Source organism: Equus quagga, chromosome 8 (assembly GCF_021613505.1).
Source record: "Equus quagga isolate Etosha38 chromosome 8, UCLA_HA_Equagga_1.0, whole genome shotgun sequence".
Taxonomy (NCBI): domain Eukaryota; kingdom Metazoa; phylum Chordata; class Mammalia; order Perissodactyla; family Equidae; genus Equus; species Equus quagga.
In genome coordinates, this window is record NC_060274.1 from 122,489,622 (window position 1) to 122,511,597 (window position 21,976).

A 21,976-nucleotide genomic window follows, 5' to 3' on the forward strand; every position below is an offset into this window, starting at 1 on the left:
TGAACTGACAATTTCACCCCAGGTTTATACCTAACAGAAGTACCTTGAAAAGAATGTTCATAGCAGCATTATTTGTAATATCTCCTAAATATAAACCACCCAAATATATAATAACAACACAATAGAGAAGTAAATTGTGGTTTTCATCCAAGGCTATTACGCAGCATTGAAAGTGAATGAAATATAGTTAGCTGGCCCATGTATCCATCTCAGAAGTAAAAGACTGAGTAAGCAAAAAAGAGAAGCAAAGAGCACAGGCTACATAATTCTTTTTGCATATGTGGTTCAAAAGAATCAGACAAAATTAAAACAAATCACTATTTTTAGGGATGCTTGTTTAGCTGATGAACTGTAAACAAATTAAGAAAATAAATACCATCCAAGTCAGGATAGAGAATAATTCTATGGGGGTCTGAGGGGTTAGTCGTTGTGAGAAGGTGTGAGGGTGGTGACCAATGTTCTATTTCTTTATTTGGATGATGATAACTTAGATATAATATTTGTGATTAAATCACCAAGCCGTATTTTTGTTTTATGTTCTTTTTAATATATACATTGTTTTGAAATAAAAATACAAAAATAAATTTCAATAAAAATATTACTATAGTCTTCTTCTATCACAGCAGGTCATCTTCTGCACTCCCTGAATTGTGACAACTTGCTTTAATGATGCATGGATTAGACAACAGACAATGGTAACCAAATTTGTATAGAGATATGTATTTTATCAAGATGATTCTATTTAAAACAAATGCAATCTGTCTTCATGATAATGGTCTTTTATTGCATCATTTAACCTTTCTTCTCTATAATAGAGAATTCCACTTCTTCTTAGAAATAAGTGAAGTCTTAGCAGAATATATGATATTAGGAAATAATTGAAGTGAAGTGAATATCTTTTAAAACAGCACTGATTTTTATTTTAATATATGAGAAGAATAAAAAGTATATGTACCATTTAAACACATTTGAAATTTAGGTATTTATGTTCAGGTGATAAAGAATTAAGTTTCTCTTACTCCTCACTATTAGCACATTATTATTATCTATCCATGCAAGGTCCCTGGTTTATTTTGCTTTATTCTATTTTATGTATTGCTATTTACCCTCAGCCCTCAACTTAATTCCTATCCTGTTTTTTTTTTTACATCCAAAGAGTGATATCTCATTATTATTCTTATTATTCACAATGTATGCAAGACGTAGATGTTAAGATAAAGAAAATCATTTCTAGCGTTACATGTGAGTGTGTGATGTGTACATCCATGTCTATACGCACGACAATGCAAAGTCTTCTAATATTTTCCTCTTTTTCTCTTCTTTCTTGGACTTTATATAGCCTGGGCTATGAGTTTCCTGTATGATGATTTTCCAGTCAAATGTAGGGATTTGGGCCCTTTGACAGTGAGCACAATACAGTGGAAAGAATTCTTACTTGAGCATCAGAGAGCTGGGTTCTAATTCTGGATAAGCCGGTAATCTGCTCTGAGAATTTGGTCAAAGCAGTTCCCGATTTTGGACCTGTTTCCTCATTCATCTTGTAAACTGAGTGCTTTAAAAAATCTGTACCACAATAGTTTCCAGATGTTAGGATTTCAAAAAGAATTAAGATCAAGAAAAAATGTAGACCAGAACAGGATTGCCAGTTTGTAAAATTTTGTGAAGTGAAAATATTTTTCAAAAAAGTATGCCCTATGCTGGAGGTCAAATCGACATCTTCAATTCCAACACTATTCGCCTTCATTCGGCCGTTCAGCAGCCTAGGCAACACTTACAGCTCTGAGCTCTACAGGCTGCTAACACATGACCTGCCCAAACTAAATTCACTCTCTTCACCTGTGAGGTGGCTCCTCCTCCTGTATCACTGTTTGATTAATAATGTCACCATTCTGCCACTCCAGTTTGAAATGTTGAAGTCTTTGGGTTTTATTCTCTTCTACCATCTGTTGAAAACATCAACCAGTCATAAAATCCCCTTACAATGAAATAAAATATAGCCCTCAAGTGGCCTCACTGTCGCTGCCTCAGCCTTCCCCCTGAATGTTTTTCAGCTCCGTTACTGCAGCAAATTCCCAGTTGTTTCTGCTACTCTCACTTATTCCTCCTCACATGCATTTTCTGAGCTGTCATCTTTTGGAAGATGGGATATGATCATGTCACTCATATGCCTAAGTTTTCCACTAACTAATCAGTAAGAATTAATATCCAAACTCTGCAGTTTGATGAATTAGACATTTCAAAGGATTTTCTTAATTTACCTTTCAAGTTTCAATCCCCAGTTTACTAACGGGCACCATATACCTTTCCCCTAGCAAATGTTTTTCCTATTTTCTGAACGTTTCATAACGGATGAACTCTTCCCATCCCGTGTGCTGTTTATTCTTCTGGGAAGATCTTTTTCTTTTTCTTTGCCTGCTAAATTCAATGAACCCAGACAACCATTACCTCACTCAATAAACCTTCACAGCCTCTCCAGGATTAGTCATTCCCTTTTTTATTCCTCACCTGCACCTTGCTCTGGGATATTCTGAGGGAAAGAACAATATTCTAGTCATCACTGTATCCCAGGAGCCTTGCATCATGCCTATAAAATCAGATGGATTAAAAAAAATACATGTATGCAAAATAATCATTGAACTATTGAATGGCTTTGCCTTTCATATCTAAAAGAGTGGGACTGAATATTAAGTGGAATAAGATCAGTTCAATAGTTATTGGAGAAGGTTGCATCCTCTGCACTCAGCATAGTGCCTGTCATATAGTAAATGCTCAATAAATATTTTTTTAACAAATGAATTACTAAATGCATGAATCTGTGAACATGACAGAATAGGGAAAGACTTAGTGAAAATGGACTTAGAGGGCTCTGAGAGTCCCTTTACCCTCAAATCCCACAACCACTGGCCAGATGGAAAGGCTTACCCTGCAAAACTAGGATACTGCCGAATTCAAATCTCGGCAGCGTGTTCTAATGTTGCATATTCTTGGGATCTTCAGTTGGAAAAATTATGAATCAGAGGCTTTCCACATAGTGCAATTGATTTATTTATCAATTCATGCTATTTTTTTTCCTTATCATGGATATGAATAGATCATTTCCACTGATGGAGCCTGCTGAAGGTAACACTGTTCCCAATAGGCTACATGAGAGGAAACTTCCTATATGGGGATAGTTGGATATAGGCATGGGGTCCAAAACTTCCTAACAGAGGCAGGCATATCACATATGTGGGGACCATGAGCATCTTTCCAAAGATGCCAAAGTGATTCTTATGCATAATAAAGATTAAGCATCAGAGTCTAAGGGACTAAGGTGAGAAATATGTCCCTAGGGCTGAGGTAAGCCCCAAAGAATGCATTTTCCTCTAACAAGTTTTAGAGTTTATTTTCTCCAATCCTTGAGAGGTATAAGCAGAGTGACGAATGACAGCATAGCTTTGAAAATATTTAACTGGAGTAAATAGAGTAACAAAATGTCTCTCATATTGTTTATCAGAAAACTTCTGCTAAATTAATTATCCTTTAAGTTCTGGAGCCCCCATACCTACCCAAAATGAGAAATTTATGTGGGATTAATAGTTTGCTACAGATTTTTCTTAGGGAAAAACAAACAAAACACACACAAATGGCAAGTTTATGCATAAACCCTGTACAATATCATTGGTGCCTTTTTGCACAGTTTATAAACACCTAACATGTAGTTAACAAGTAGTTTGTCAATAATCATTGATGTAAGTATGAGCAGGGAAGAAATTAAATATACAAAAGCATTTAAAAATCCTCAAATCTATTGTATTTTCTTTTGAAGAAATATACGGAATTAGTCTCAGCCAATAAAAAGCGAATTAGAGGGGCTGGCCCTACGGCCGAGTGGTTAAGTTCACGCGCTCCACTGCAGGCGGCCCATTGTTTCGTTGGTTGGGTCCTGGGCGCAGACATGGCACTGCTCATCAAGCCACACTGAGGCAGCGTTCCACATGCCACAGCTTGAAGGGCCAACAGCGAAGAATGTACAACTATATACCGGGGGGCTTTGGGGAGAAAAAGGAAAAAATAAAATCTTAAAAAACAAAAAGCGAATTAGAATGTCATCAGAAAGAAATCACTTTTTTGTTTGTCACCTACTTAAAGGTAGAATAATATAGTACAGTTTTAACCTAAGATATGAACCTCACTTAAAAATTTACTTTCCAAAAAAATTTCTTTAGAAACTTTGAGAATTGGTTTCAGTAGTTTTCACGCCAGATCTGAACTAACTGAGCCATCTGTGAACTGGCCCTTACTTGAAAAAACACTCACAAGCTCCCAGGAAGTGGGCAGAACTTTTTGTCATGACTTAGGTGGAAACAGAGATGGCATACCATTTCCAAACTAATTACTTTGATCAAGACTTTAATTTACCAACTTTGACCAATTTTAATAAATTCTTCATTATTCTGTCTCCTTGAGTCAGTCTTTCCAGAAACTCAAATTGAAGAGAACTAAATGAAAATTTGTTTTTTTCAAGGGGCTGGATTTTTTGTTTGAAAATTTATGAAGGTTTATAAGTGAAATGGGAGTTGTTTACTCCAGTGGAGAGTTTTGCAAGACATTGCATAAGATACTTCAATTCGCAAACGGGACTAAGCTTCTTCAATGTCATCCTCTGTGCTAAATGCTGTGGATAATACCTGGATTTTTAACAGTTTTCATTTTTGCAAATGGGAAAACTACATCCAGAGAAATTTATGTCCAAGTCTATAAAGGAAGCTGTAGGACTCTGAGGCAGAGTCAGGTCTCAAAATTGTTTCCTGACTCCCAGTTCTGTTTTGCACACCTTTGGATATCATATTTTGGTGAACTTTCTCATCATTTCTGTACCAGAATCCCTTGACAACTGTTAAATTTCCATCATCAAATCTTCATCAGAGAGTAATAGAAGAATCAGGTTTAGATGCAGCATTATAAGTCATTGTTTCTATACCAGAATCCCCTGACAACTGTTAAATTTCCATCATCAAATCTTCACCAGAGAGTAATAGAAGAATCAGGATTAGATGCAATATTGTAGGTCATTTGTTTCAAACACGCCTTCTCTGAACTAAGCTAAATAAGAGGCTGTGTTACTTTCTGAATCTCAAATAAAAAGAAACCAAAAGGCAAAACGCTACATTATCTCTTGAATGACTTATCTGTGGCAGATATTTCCAAAGTATGAGTTTTTTATAACCTTTTCCCAAGAGCTATTTTCACAGGGAGAGCGGGAGAGAAGATGAGGATACTGGGAAAGATATCATTAGAGGTAAGAACGCATGGAAAGTATTGAAAATAAAATTTAATCAACATACATTTCCAACATAATTTTTTTGTAAAGTCATTTCTAATACTAACTCTAGAGGATTTTTTTAAAACCACTTCTTCCCTATTAACACACTGACTAAAATTAGATCACATTCTACAAAATTTTTTGAAAATTCTATAGTGCTTTTGAAGTGGCAAAGACTTCTCTGTGTAAAGCAGAATTAAGAATTGCCTTGTGTGGTTAGTAATAATAATATACAACTGCCCTACCCTATAAACACTCATTCTGCCCAGCTATTCATAACTGGATTTGAAATGCACCTGGAGACCATCTCAATGTCTAGATGAAAAGTTATATAGATCTTTAGAGACTGATACAGATTCTATAATATTCAGTCAAAAACGTAAATAAAGAGGGAAAAACACAACAAAATATATGGAAAGTCATGCTGGCATTTAAAATGTTTTATTGGCAAGAATCCATTCCTAAACTGTATATTTAATAAAGTGGGCAATTGTGAATACAGCACTAGATTTGGAAGAGAGAATTCAGCTGTGAAATTACAAAAAAAACACATAATTTAGTGCTCATTCCCCCACTCCCCACAAAATACCTTCTAAATAAGTAGAACATGTATAACCATCCCTATTTTATAAAAGGGGAAAGGCAATTTTAGAGTGATTTATTAAATTATTTGTGAAAGTTGCTATAACAAGTAAAAAGCAAGCCATGGACAAAACACTGCTGGTCAGAATCAAATTAGGTTTTGTATTTAGATATTCTGATTCTAAAGCTGATGCTCCTTTGCAATGACATGAAAACGAAGGTGTTAAAAGATGCTTGGGAAGATGAAGTAACAGGGACCAGACTAACCTTCCACCTGAAACAGTATAAAACCAGACAAAATATACAAAACAATGATTTTCAGACATTAGACATCACACAGGGCAGAAGAGTGATCACTGAGAGAAGAGAAATAAATGAGGTGAGCTGTCTGATTGCCCCAGCTCACTAGAGCCTGATCGACTGCAGAGTTGAGGAAGAGAAGAGAGATCAAAGTGATTAAAATTCGAAAAGCAGAGTACCAGATAAGAAAGAGAGAACAGAGAGAGAGAGAGGAAAGAGAGCAAGAAGGAGAGAGAGCAGTGTGTGGGGACGGCTCTGACTATCTGCAAAGGTTCTCTTTCAAGTCTATAGCTGAGTACTGATCAATGCATGTGAGACAACTCTCTGAGGCAGAGAAAGGATCACAGGAAAGGATTAGAGGAAAGTTTACAGAGGTCACAAAGGGTGGGAACAGTTCTTGTTCCCACCATCCAGAGGGATGGCAATTTTGTAATTGAAAGACATTGGGTGAAGTATGCAGAAGCACAGTGTCTCAGTAGTGGAGCAAAATTAGCTTTCGATTAAAGTTACATGTGGTACCACCTAAAAAAGTATAAAATCAAGCTTTGAAAGGATCAACCTGTTTCCAAATAATGCTACTACATGCCAGAATAAAAAATCAAGAATATTTACAGAATATAAAGATGTACAAGATCCAAAAAGGTAAAATTCACGTTTGACATCTGATCCAAGGTTGCTAGCCATGCAAAGAAGCAGGAAAATATCCATAATGAGGAGAAAAAAAAATCAATCAATAGAAATAGACCTATAAAAGATACAGATGATAGAATTAACAGATAAGCATATTAAAACAGTTATTATACTTATATGGCATATGTGTAAGAAAGATTATTCACATTAAGTAGAGATTTGAAGGGTATAATAAGATCCAAATCAAGCTTCAAGAGATGAAATCTACAATGTCAGAGATGATAAGTACTCTGGGTGGAAATAAGAACAGGTTAGATACTGCAGACAAAAAGAACAGTGAACTTTATCTCAGGAATAGCAACAAATTATCAATATCAGGAATGAGAGAGGAGACATTAACACAGAGCTTACAGAGTTTAAAAGGACAATAAAAGAATATTAGGAACAACTTTGTGCAAATATATGACAACTTAATGAAGCATAAAAATTCCTTGAAAGACACAAATTACCAAAACTCCCTCAAAAATAGATAACTGAATAGTGCTTTTTCTAGGAAACAAACTGAATTTGTAAACAAAGAAAATTCCAGACCCAGGTGGTAACTTCTATCAACCATTTAAAGATGAAATACTGCCTCTAATATATTAGCAAACAACCTCATTAGAACGTGGGCAAAAAATGACACTCTGATAATCAGAGGCTGTGAAGCTTTTCTCTTGGGATAGTATAGAATGCATTCTTTCATTGGGAAGCAATTTGGGATAAATACCATTATTCAAAGATTCGCTTTATGTATCCAGTTAGAGTGGGCAACAAGAGAGAGTCTTGAGTGGAATTTGGAGGATGGAATTAAGGCAGCAGCCACTTTGTAGCTCATACCTGCTTTAACTTATCTGCTGGCTTGTATCATTGGTATGGAGCAGCTACCTGTACTGTAAATACTCTACCTTTCCTTCGATATTCTTCCAGCTGTTTCAACTCCTGGTCCAGAGGTGTGTTCACTTCCACGATGACAAGCACCAGCTTCCCCTACAGGACTCCTCTGCCCTCAAGATCAGAGGCAGCAAGAACTGCCCCAGGTTTCAATCATCCTCATGGATTCTAGCTCATGTTGTGGTTCCAGGTTGTCCTTGCTCTCCTCTACTTATACCCATCTTCCCTTCCCAAATGCCTTCCTTGTGGATTTAAAGTCCCAGCACTAGACTCTACATTTACACGTGAGTCTGAATTAGACAGATAGATAGATGATAGATATAGATATAAATATAGATTTTAAAGCTTCAGCCACTTTGAAGGACGTTTCATTTTCATCTTGGGTTCTTGATCTCGTTTCTTGAGAGTCGAAATTTTAAGTATATATTCACAATGCCACCATCCATGGAAGCCTGCCTTAATCATTTCGAAGCTCACTTGTGAGAGATAGGCTGTGTCATACCGATAGAGACTCCGAGCACTGTATTGAACAAAGTAGATTTGAGCATGGCAGGCTGAGGGAAAGACATCGCTGTTCTATTTAAAACCAATGCTTTTTATTATCTCCCAGTCACAAATACATGTGACGCTACAGTGGATTTGTGGTCCTCAGTGAGTCGTTGACTTTAATCACTTCACAACACAAGGCAAAAATGTTCATGAGAAAGGGTAATTTTTTACTTATAAATTTCAATTTCTTCTTTATTCCCTGTGGAAGGCCTCAGAATTAGCTCTTACTCTCTTTGTGATTTTTGTCAGCAGAAAGTATTTTTCCTGTTGTTTTGCAGACTTTAGAATTTAACCTAGTGTGAACACAATGAAACAAGCTTCCACCAGTTCTGACCCTGTCCCATGCAGATCACCATGCAGATGAAGGAAGAAACCGTGCCATTCATTCAATTTGCGTTTCCGACCACCCATCCTATTCTAGGGCTCAGCCTTCCTAGATGTGGGTAAAGCACAATACCTAGGAGCCATTGAGTGAACCCAGGAGTTTACAGGGCAGTGTTTGTTTTTGACCTCATTCTCTTCCTCCACCCCATGGGGAAATCTTAGGAAGGAGAAAGCTGGTGTAGACACAGAAGTGAACCCACAAATTAGGAGTCTGTTTGTTGTAAACCCAGCTAAAGTTAACTTAAGTAAAAAAAAAAATTGAATGTTTTTCCTCGTGAGGAGTATGTCAGTATTTGAGTATGCGTGTGTGTATGCAGGTGTAGTGAAAATGGAGCTTTTGTTCCAGGAGAACAGTCGACTCTGAGGACCTCACTCACCTCTCCACCGTCTCGTGCATATCTTGAAAGATCTCAGCCGTCAGTACTGCTGTACCAATGTGAAGCCACCAAAGAGAACTGAAACCCGCAGGAGGAATTTCATTATGAATCGAGACCAGAGAAAGGCTGAGCTGTTTGTCATCAATTTGGATAGACTCCGATACAGCTGGAGTTTACCTTGACTAATTATATTCCTTTCTGTCTTGTTTTATTAAAGAGAGGTGCAAAAGAAGCCCGTGTGGAAATGTCGGCATTATTTGTTAGCCAATTTTGATGGTAATCTTGGTAATATCAATAATTTCAGGAGGAAACTGTTACTACTAGATTCATTTTTTTCCTTTTAGGACATTTGAACTTTGTTACAAATTGTCTCCATCTGGTAGAATGAAATATACAAAGGTGGGATCAGGAGGGATAGACTCAAATTTCAGATTTTCTGCTTGATTTAAATATGTCCGTTACTATTATTCTTTCTAATCCTCTGTTTTTTGGCTGTGAATTGAGACTGTTTTAGATGTCTCGCAGTTATTCCATACCTAAAAACTAATTATTATTTCTTCCTAATACGGATATGTAAAATATTACCCATTTTTAGTTATATTATTTATCATACCATTAACATAACAACCCAATTTAATGCTCTCAATGAACTAACTCTGCCATGTTAGCTTTCAGATGGCTCAAGACCCAAAACTATTTTGCCAACTCTCAAAACTTTTATCTTCTTTCTCATACTTATCAATGTTATAACAATGAGACATGGCTGGGAGAGATTGGTAGCCTGAAGAAGTACGAAAGAGGGAGATGGGTTGTATTTTCAATTTTATTAAAATTCTTATTTTCCACTAGCTATATACTTTTTATGCTTGGCCTAATTTCGTTTTGCCTGTGGGCTACTTTTCATGGGTTTTACAATCTCTTCATAAAACACAACCTATCCCATTATCACATTACATACCTCCATAGGCATGTAATATTTTGCTCAATTTAGAGGTGGGAATATAAAGGCAAGAACAGTTTTCAAGGTTTTGAACTTTTCATTAAAATGCGATTTATTGGGTTTTGCTCCCAGTTACATATTAACCAACATGCATGATAAAACATTTGAAGTCTTTTTATCTACTGATTTCTAGAAATCTCTTATACAGGTAAGGATTATTTGAGAAAAATGAACTATTTTAACGTGTCATTTTAATTTTGTTTTCATTTCTATAAATGACACACATGAATTGATATTTACTGTACTAATGTATCAAGGTAAAAAATTCAGTCACACTCTACTCAGCTGTGCGAAGAGAGTTTAGATTCTTTGTTCCAATAATTGAACCTCCTCCCTACCGGATGGCAAAGAAACTTCTATTTACTGATATCTCAGTGTTTCCTGGGTTAATGAGCTTCTTTTCAGTCTAAGTAGTCAGTCTACTTAAATTGTAACTCCCTATCAGAATCGGTTTTATGCAATAGCCTTTGTATCAATAATTCTCTGTAGGTGAAGAATCTTTGGAGTTTCATCCCTTTCACTGGTACAGCTCAGGATCATGGCTGAGTGAGCAAGTGGACCTATATCTGGATGGAGAGAAGGGACCCTTGGTTGCTATATTGTCCTTTGGATTCTGGGTGATGGTAGAGTTGAGTTCCTTGCAGCTGGAAACTGAAGGCCAATTCCTCATTGGTTGTTGGGCAAGAGCCTCTCTCTCAGTTCCCCAAGGTCACCCACATTCCTTCTCACTTGGCTCCCTCCACCTTGAAACACCAACAGTATGCCAAGCTCTTCGCATACTTCCAGTCTCTCTGATGATTTCTTCTGTTCTGGTACCGAAAGGAGAAAACTCTGCTTTTAAGGGCTTTTATGTGATTAGGTCAGGCTCACCTGAATAATCTTCTTATCTTCAGTCAATTAACTTGGGACTTTAGTTATATTTTCAAGATGCCTTCAAAGCATCACCTAGATTAGTGTTTGAAAAGCCAGGGGACTGGGATCTTGGGAGGGCCATCCTTAGAATTCTGCATACTGCAGTCTGCCTCCTGGTCCCCAAAGGTTGCAGTCTGTCCCAAAAGCAAAATACATTTACTCCATTCCGTGGTACCCGAAAGTCTCATTTCATTACATCACTTTAAAGTCAAAAATCTCATTTATATCTCATCAGTTCAAAATTCTAAAATCCCGTCATCTAAATCAGGTATAAACGAGTCTATCTTCCTTTCTGGACACTCTGAGGAAGAATCTACTTCCAAGATCATTCAGGTTTTTGGCAAAATTCGGTTCTTTCTTCTTCAGAATGTGCTGAACTTAACCACTACACCAGAGGCCAGCCCCTACCTTTTTCTTTCTTCTTCTTATGATCTGCTCAGTCTGGCAAAACAGGCTTTATACTTGTTCCCCCTACTTTATTATGACTTTCCTTAATGTAGAGCCCTGAGATAACATTTGCCAAATTTGGTTCTCGACTTGTTGTCATAGGACAATTTAGATTGTAGGATTATAGAGTTCAAATATAACTGTGCGCTCACTCTCTTCTGATATTGCTGAGGGACTCTAATGCTTCTCTCTAAAATACACAGTAAGTGTACAAGGGATAAATGGAGATGGAGGTGATTGAATAAATATTAAAATTGGGGAGAAATTACTCATTGTGACTACTAAGTTTGAATTTGGATCACTGATTCTACAGTGAATAGAGACTCCTTTAAATTTTGATCCTAGCATTGTAGACATGTGATAAGTGCTGCCTAGGTCTGGTGTCCAGGACAGCCAATAAAACTGGAGAAATATCAGAGTGAACATGCAGATTAAAATAAATTGTTGATGTGATATTCATTTAACAAATGCTTATTGAGTACCTACGACATGTCAATATCTGCTCTTTGTCACTGTTCTAGTGAACAGAATGCATGTGTACACAAAGCTGATACAAAGTCCCTGTACTCAACTATATAAGTAAATTATACAGAATGTTAGAAGATAAATGCTACTTACAAAAGATAGAGAAAAATTAAAAAGATCAGAAATGTTGATCCTTGGATAGAGAAATTCATTTTAAATAAGTTTATGGAAGAAGATCTCACTAAGAATGTACCATTTGAGCCAAGACTTGAAGAATGAAAGGGAGGTTACCATATGGATATCGAGAAAAAGAGAATTTCAGGCAGAGGGAATAGAGAGGGCAAAGGCCCTAAGGTAAGACTATGTTTGTAGTGTTCTGGGAATAGCAAAGGAGCTGTGGAGCTGGAGCGGAGGGAGTGAGGGGCAGAGTGAGAGGAAACAAGGTCAGAGGGGTGAATGGGGTGGGGGAGAAGTCAGGTAGGGTTATATGGTTACTGTGAGGATTTCAGATTTTCCTCTGAAAGAAATGAGGAGAAATTTGAAAACTTTGGCTAGTTTTGACATAACAACACAGCTCACATTTTAAAACAATCATTCTAATTGCTTTATTGAGAGTACTTGTGTGGGGCAAGGATAGAAGTCAGGACCTAGTTAGGAGGCTACTGAAACTATCCTAACTAGAGGAGATGGTGGTTTACAAGAGGGGGTTAGAAGTGGAAATGTGAATAGTGGGCAAATTGTTGATGTTTATGAAGATATAGCCAACAGAACTTTTTGAAGGATTGGCTGTAGGTCTAAGAGAAAGAAAGGATGCAAGTATAAATCTAAATTTTTTGGCTTGAGCATTTAGAAAGATAGAGTTGTCAACTAAGATAAAGAATGGAGGTAAACAGTTTTGGGAGACATCAGAAGTTTAGTTTGGATTATGTTAAGCTGGAAATATTTACGGGATATCCAAGTGGAAAGGTTTATTAAATACATATCCAAGTAGAATTTTGTATTAGATATCCACATACAAATGTTTACTAGATACCCGCATAGAAACTTGAATATGTGAGTCTTATATCAAGAGAGAAGAATGGGCTGGAGATAAAATTTGGGAGTTATTGGCATAAAGATAGCATTTGGATCCAAGAGACTATAGAACCACCAACAGAGTGAGTGCAGATGGAGTCGAGGATCAAGGACTAAATCCTGGAACACTACAATTTAAGAGGTTGGGTAGAAAAGAGGAATAAGAAAAGGAGACTTGATAAGAAGAGGACAGTGTGGTAAAAGGATATCAAGAAGGGGCAGTGTTCTTAAAATCAAGGGAAAAGAGTATATTAAGGAGAAGGAAGTGGTCAAGGAGGGGGGTGATCAGTATCAAATATTTCTGATGGTCAAGCAAGATGAGGACTGAGACTTGACTGTTGGATTGAAGAAACTAAATATTTTTGGTGATTTTGACAAAATTAGTTTCATTCAAGTGTGGGATGATAGCTTGCACGAAGCGTGACACGAACTGGACAGAGAGGAACTGGATTAAATGAGTTGGCAGCTCTTTGATGAGCAACAACAGGAGCTGTGGCTGATGAGGAAGTGGGAGAGAAGGAGATTTTCCTTTTTTAATGATAGGAAAACACGGCATGTTTCTGTGCTGATTAGAATAATCATATGGGAGGAAAAAATTGATTATATAGGAGAGACCATTGCTATGGCAAAATACTTGAGTCGGTGTGAGGAAATACAATCTAATAACCAAGTGAAGGAAATGGCTGCATTTATTCATCTGTGATAAGAAATGGGAAGGCAAAGCGCATGGGCATAGATCCTGTAGGTAGGTGTGGTGGTAATGGCTGCAGCTGTCCCAGCGAAGTAAGATGCAAGGTCATGCTCTGAGAATGAAGATGAGGGAAGAAGTGGAAAAGAATTTGAATGTAATTGAAGAGAAATTAGGTGAATATATGTAGGATTTGTATTATCATTTCATATTATATAAACTATACTGAAATGCTTGTCCATCTACTCTTGTTTACCTTATTCTTGTCATCTGTTAGTAGAACTTTGAGCCAATACACTTGTCTTCCAAGTTTTCCATTAGTGCCCTTGTGTGCTAGAGCAGCGTTCTATCAGCTCCAGAGACATGCTCCGTGTTACGTATTGGCTTTTATGCTGTGACTTTCATAACCTATTTTTTCTTAATGACTTTTAGTCACTTGTATTCATTTTTATCTCTAATACATTTTTTCCTTTGGATGTCAGAACAGTTTGAAACTTAGTTCTCAAGTTTTACATAGAGAGGAACCAAATCTATCAATGGCAGATTAATCAGTAGATTTACTCCAGCCGCAGATTAACACTGCGTGATGATAACGAACAGGAAGGAAGAATTTTGGTATCACAGGTAATGCTGTATGAAAATTAGCCAAGTCGTTAAATCCAATTTCTGTAGCACAAAATAGGAATTAGTACATTCAAATAAATACTGGAATAAAAAGGCAAGTTGTTCTAACACAAGCTAATTCCTAAGAACCGTTATTCGGGGAAGTAACTGGTTAGGCATTTAGACAACACACAGAAATGTTCTCTCTCTTTAGTCTCATTAAGAGAAGACATTAATAAATAGAATTTTGCGGATACCCTCATGCCTTATTCTCATACTTTCCTCACAACATAGACATTAAACCTAAAACTTATATTATAATTTTATTGGTGAACTCAAAAGCTGTTGTTCAAACACCACAGAAATAGTTCAAACTTAGCAATACCATTTGAGTGGGAGAGCAAATCCCTGTATGACTCTGGCGTTATGTGTTAAGGAAACTGCATACTATATAAAAGCTTAAGAAACATATAACATTGACTGGAGGAAACTGAATTCCCTCCTCAGACATGAAAATGTATTTTGTTATTACAAACAAGAAGTAAATTTCTATGCTATATCATTCTTTGCTATGATGTATTTCCTTGAATCCCCAATTCACCCACATGAACAAATGTATCAACTCCAATACCCTATCTGTAATTTATACTTTGGCAGCTACATGTTGTTTTCCTCCCGCCTCCCCTCCCCCGCCCCACCTTTTTCTCAGAATTGCTGTTGCTCTTAGGCGCATAGTATAGGTTAGTGCTGAAGGAAAGCCGGAGATAAGTAAAGCACAAATATATGTCCAATACAATTATAGACTCAGAGGGGCTTAGATATCTACATCAAGTAAAGAGAAAAAAATACTATTTCTAGAAGGTGGGTCTAAGTTTAAGCCTTATCAATTTAAGTACTTTAAAGATGCTATTCACATAGCAAAAAACAAACAAAAAAAGTCCATGACACAGCAAATAATATGTACATATGATAGGCAATATTTTTCTGGGTTGTATATGAGGTGTCAATTAATAAAGCCTAGAGGCAAGATGTGTAGGCTAAATAATGCAGTTAGAAATGTTTAAGCAGTTTTGGATTTTCCTGAAAATATTCATTCTTTTAGTAACTATTGAGCACCTGCTGATCAAATTGCTATTAGAAATGTTTCCTTGGGCATGGCATTTGGGTGATTCCCTGCCATGTTTGTTAGCCAAGGTTTCGGATGATTAAGCTACGATGATCTAAGTCAAGCTTTTGAAATTGTTTCTGTACAGGTTGAATAATAGTATGGACAACAAGTTTCTCAACAGAAAATGTATATTTTAAGTATAAAGTAAAAAAAATTTCACATTATATTTAAAGAAAATAAATTCTACTGATGTTGACGTATAGATTTCTTCTTCTTGTTCCCTTGTTTTCCATGAAAACTTTATATATATCTATAAATTTTACATTGTAATTGTTTGTGTACCTATCTTTTTTACTAGGCTAAGATGTTCTTGAGGGCAGACACAAGGTTTATTGATCTCGATATCTTCACTTGGCACACTTGTATTCTTCAGCATGTTATGCAGGGGCTACACTCTATGTCAAAGACTGACCAAGGGGCAGTAAACACCTGGGATAGATCCAGAGATCTGACAAGGCTTTGAAAACTGAATGCATGTTGGAATCACAACCTATAATAGGCAGGTTGGAACTTAAGGGCTGAACTTAACGAAGATAATTAAATACCTAAACAAAAATACGATCATTCTCCGTAAGATTTAAGTAAGACACAGTCTTCACATAATATCAAAAATGCCCAAAATGAAATAAAAAGTTACTCATCATACAACAAAACCTTGAAAATCTCAACTGACATAGAAAAGATAATTAGCACATGCCAACACCAAGATGACACAGGTATTGAAATTATCTGATATAGACATTAAAACTATTGTAAAAACACTTGAATACAGTATTTTGTGTAGCCTGTATGGTGTTAACATTTTTATAAATACATTTAAGTACTTAAAACACTAAAACTATAAGCTCCCTTCTGACCTAATAACCAGCTAGAATCACACATTTACATGACTGACTTGGTAGCTGTAGTAATCAGATTTTGTACCATTTGAATTAAGCCAGAATTTCTTAGTTGTGGGCTCTTCAAACCCTTATGGGACATTTAGGAAACGTGCAAGAGTGCTTTGGTGTTAATAGCTGATGGGGATTTTACTTGCATTAGATCAGAGGCTGGGAATGCTAGATATTCTGAAATTTGGCAATGCTCCTATATGGCAAAGACTTGACTCTTTCAAATATCTCTACAGTTATGGCTTCATAGGTGAAAAAGTTACTTGTGTTTGCCTGAGGTGAAAACTTAACTCATTAAAAATGAACATAAGAAATACTTTATGTATTGTATGTATGGAAATTTGTAGAAATAAAAATGTTGTCTAAATTGAGAATGGATTGTAATTGGTTTTGCTCAGCATATTACCAAAAGTTGATTGCCATTATGGTATCATGAAACCAATGACACATCAGTTCATGGATTTTAAGTCTCCAAAACAACATGCATATAGCACACTATTCTTGTAGCTGTTGCCTTAAGGATGATTACACATAAGTGGAAGCATCTGACTATTTCAATATGTGTTTAATGTCTTGTGTTTAAGCACTAACACAATATACATATTTAATACAAATCAATTTCACCTTTTTACTATAAGGGCACTACCCTGAATTCATTTATAAGTGTAGATATTTTTAAAAAATAATCTGTGAGTTCATTTAAGAATAATAACCAGAGTATTATAAAAATATTTTTATATTAAAGGGTATTTTAGTTCTAAATAGATTATGAATCATAACATAAATCTTCTGACATACATTTATTTCAGTTTATTTCCCAGGTGTCTGGTAGTCTGGGGAGATGGTTTTGAGGGTGGGTTGGAGGTCAGCCTAAAATATATTCAAAAAAACTCTTAATTTGCCCACAGGGTAGTGGATCTAGGAATTTAAAAGCACTGAGATTTAACCTCATTTTCTATGAAAAGGGAGAGAAGAATAATCTTTTTACTAGAAGATCTATCACTAAAAGCAAACACATAAATAAACAAAAAAAATAAAGCCCCAATTCATTTCTCAGGAACTCACCGCAGTGGTATTACACTAAGGTCGAGGCTGTGGATATCACAGATCAATCATGTCCATAAGTCAAATAGCAACTATGTAATAATTTCCATACAAGTGGGATATAAAATTGGTAAAATACAACATGCTGTTCAGATAAAAACTCTAAATAAAACAAAAACAACCTCAACCCAAACCTCACACCTTATACAAAAATGACCAAGTTCCTCTCACCACTTTTTTAATCAGAAAGTTGCTAAGAGACTAGATATTAAATGTTCTGACACACAAAAAAAGATAATTCTGTGATGTGATGGAGGTGTTAGCTAATGCTATGGTGGGAATCATATTGCAATATATAAATGTATCAAATAAACATGTACACCTTAAACTTACACAATGTTATATGTCAGTTATATCTTAGTTTAAAAATTAAATAAAAATTAACTCAAATGGACCATGAACTTAAACGCAAAACATAAAACTGTATAACTTTTAGGAAAAAATAACATAGGAAAAAATTTGGGGGCTTCAGAACTTGAAAATGAGCTCTTAGAGTTGACATCAAAAGCATGATCCTTTAAAGGAAAATTGATAAATTGGATTTCATCACAATTAAAAACTTTTGCTCTATGAGTCTCTGTTAAAAGGATGAAAAGAAAAGCTACCAACTGGGAAAAAATATTTGCAAGTCTCATATTCAACAAAGGACTATCATCTAGAATAATAAAATACTCTCAAAACTGAGTAGTTAAAATTTGGACAACCTCATTAGAAAATAGGCAAAAGATATGAAGAGACATTTCACCATAAAGGATTTACAGATGGCATATAAACACATGAAAGATGTTCAACATCATTAACCATTAGGAAAATGAGATTTAAAACTACAATGAGGCACTGCTACATATTCACTGGAATGGCTAGAATAAAAATCAGCAATGACGCCAAACGCTGGCAAGGATGCTGAGTGGCTGGATCACTCACACATTGCTGGTGTGGATTCTAGTCATTATGGAAAACAGCCACATTTCCAGCCATGCTAGAACACAGTTTGGCAGATTCCTATACCGCTAAATAATTATTCAAGACTGAGACTAAGAGGAGACAAGAGAGGCTCTCACCTCAGGTGCATGATTTAAGGGAGGGTGCTAAAATAATGCAGTAATCTAACATTTTAATGCAATGTTTTGAAGAATCAAAATTAATGTTAAAAAATCTATAATGAAAAAATTTTTAAATTTTAAAGGAATACAGGATTATACGATCCAGCAATTGGACTCCTGGGCATTTATCCCAGAGAAATGAAAACTTATGTTCACATAAAACCTGTACATGAATGTTCATAGTAGCTATAGCCCCAAACTGGAAACAACTCAAATGTCTTTCAAAGGGTGAATGGTTAGACATACTGTGGTACATCCATACAAAGAAACACTACTCAGCAATAAAAAGGAGCAAACCACAGATGCCCAGTACAACCTGGATGGATCTCAAGGGCGTTACACTGAGTGAAAAAAAGTCGACCACAAAAGTTATATATAGGCCAGCTCCTCAAGGCCAAATTCTCAAGGCTACATTTGAGGAAATTCAGTAACATAGGAGGTGGCCTGTTTTTAACCTGCCATATATTTGTCAGATTTGTAATATTTAATCAGAGAGTCTAGTCAGATAGTAATATTTGTATATATTACTAGTGTGTTGGCCTCCCCTCTGGTTATTAGAGTGTTAGTAGAGCTATGTTGAAATTTACTCCTTCCAAAGCCTCTTTACTATTGAAATTTGAGTGCATGAGGATATTTGAATACAAAATCATTGAAACAAAATTAAAGTAATCAGTTGCCTTCAAAAATAAATGTTACATATTGTAAGAATCTATTTACATAACATTCTTGAAGTAACAAATTTATAGAGATGGAGAGCGGTTCAGTGGTTGCTGGGGACAAGGGGAGGGGAGTTCTTTGGTGATGGAGCACTTCTAGATTTTTGCTTTGGTGACAGTGACACAAGCGTATACATGTGATAAAATTATATAGACACAAATGATTGAATGTAAAAACTGGTGACATTTGAATAAGATCTATGGGTTCCAGTATTGAATCAATGCCAAGTTCCTGGTTCCTAGTAACTATCGTGCTATAGTTACATAAGTTGTTAACATTGGGGGAAGCTGGAAAAACATTACACAGGAGTCTGAATTATGTTTTCAACTTCCAGTGAATGTACAATTATTTAAAATGAAAAGTTTTTAAAAAAAATGAACAGAAGGATAGTTTCTTAAATGGTAAAACTATCTCAGTATAGTGCTACCTAATGAGGGTCCTATTCAATATACTTCCAGAAGAGCTATTCAGCTCATAAATATGCTCTGTATTCCTTTGGATGGTGTGTTTATTTTCTTTTACTGTGCTGTGTCTTTTCAGAGTTGCAATAAAGTGCTCTTCTACATCTGGATGAATGTGCTAAATTAACGAGATTTTGGGTCAGAGCAAAGCTCTGCTCACAGCGTGCCTCAGCTTCTTGGAGGGCGCTGTGGGTCAGGCCTAGGAGAGGCTGACCAGCTATTCAGTGTGATGGTGAGGGGTGAGTTACCAACACAGGGAATAAAGAGGCAACTCAAAATCTGAAGTATGACCAATTATATGATAAAATACCAAATTGCTTACAGAATGACGGAAATGTTCGGATTGCAAGCTGAGCATTGGCGTCATTAAGACATACCAAAAGATTTGAAGAAAAGTTAAAGCAGCTTAGCTTCTTTAGTTAATATTACGGAGGCTGCAGACATAAGTCTTTTCCTCTTATGCTTTAGTAGCATGTTAAAGCTACTTTCCTTCACTGTTACAGTTATTCATAATTTAGTTCATACTTTGCAAGAAAGACATCTTCAAGCAAAGTTCATTGTCTTCAATATGAATTTTATAAAGCAGTGTTAACATCATTAGAATTATATCCAGTATAAAATTTCTCAAAAAACAGCAGAATACATTTACAAAAGTAGGGGCAATTACAATTCTTTGAAAGGTTATTACAAAGATAAATGTATTTTATACATAATTGTATAGTTTTCCCTCAGATTACAAAAGTTTTACCAATGACATCTTGTTACTCTAGCTTTCAGATGGTGGGAATTAGAAAGGACACCAATTACAAAACTTCTGTGTCATTTAGAAGAGAACAAAGTGATCAAGCCATGATCTCCTTTTAGGGCCAAGATATGAGAATTCCAGGGCCAGCTTTGCCAGGATCAGAACTGGTAATATTGAGATCTGTCACATTAGTTTTTTGGCTCCCTCCAAAAACTGATAGCCCTTAAATATTTAACATTTTAGTTGGGCGCATAGACAAATTCATTTTTTATTGTTAAAAGTTATAAGCCTGTTCAAATAAGGAATTTATTACTATAAATTTTCCAAAGAATTCTTTGAGAGGCATTTATATATATAGATATATAAATACATATAAAATTCACTTCTCTTCACTTGTCTCCAGTAAAACCCACTACACCATGCTTTCTTTTTTTCTCAGAATATCAGCTGCTTGTGAATGACTATTGTAAGTGACTGTCATTTGGCTGGTGTACCCTGTGGTTCGAACCTCTAAATGTTATTCAGTTTGCACTTTTTCAGTTGTGTAAGGTGTCTTACATGGAAAGCTTAACTGACATCCCACTTCCAACATATTCCACCAAAGTAGAATTTCGTACTGGGAAGCTACCACTAATTTAATCCTTAATTTTGTTCTGCTTTCTGCCTTTAATTGTTGTTTTTCTTTCTTCCATATTTACCCATGAAATTAATTGTCCATTGGGCAGGAAGTAGACAGGAAGAGCAATGGCATGAACCTGGCCAAGCTGTTTTTGAAAGATCATCACTAACTTTGGATACCCTAGAGGAGAGTTGTGGTAAGACCCCAAGAAGTAAACACCTGAGAGAGTGCATAAAGCTGTGTAGATGGCTACCTAGTTGGACACATGACTAAGCCAAGTTGTTGTTATTTCTAGACGTCTGAAAGTTCAGAATTGTATTGTGACAAAGTGGCAGTGTGCATAATTCTCAAGAACCAGTAGGCAGTCTTGCCTAGCCAGTTACTAAGGATGCTATAGTTCCCCAGGGGAGACACGACCCTTGCTCCTGAGGCATTCCATCTTTAGCTCAGAAATAAAAAAGATAATGACAAAGTAGAAAATGTGTGTAATACAGACACTGTCTCATTCAACGTATATGTTCTGAACCATTCCATTTTCACTTGAAGACCACCATTCTTAGCACTCAGGTAAGATTCGCTCAGAGCTTAAGTTCACCAGAACACCTGAAGTAGTATAATTAGAAAAGTTTTGAGAAGCACCAATGGTTGTCACCTGAATTTCACTGTGAATGATGACAAGAAACTAATGCAAGCAGTAAAGACAAGACTGCCCGGGGGATCATAATTTAGCCAACTGAGAGTTTCAGCTACCTCCTTACTATTTTAAGTGTTTAATGGCCCCTAATCTTGAGTCACGTAGGGCTACGAGGAGCACTAATTGACAATTCAGCAAATGCCTCTCCCAACTCATATACCTGTAGGATTAGAGAAAGCAAGGAAAGCTAAGGAGTGATTCTTCTAAGACTTTCTGAGAAAAATCC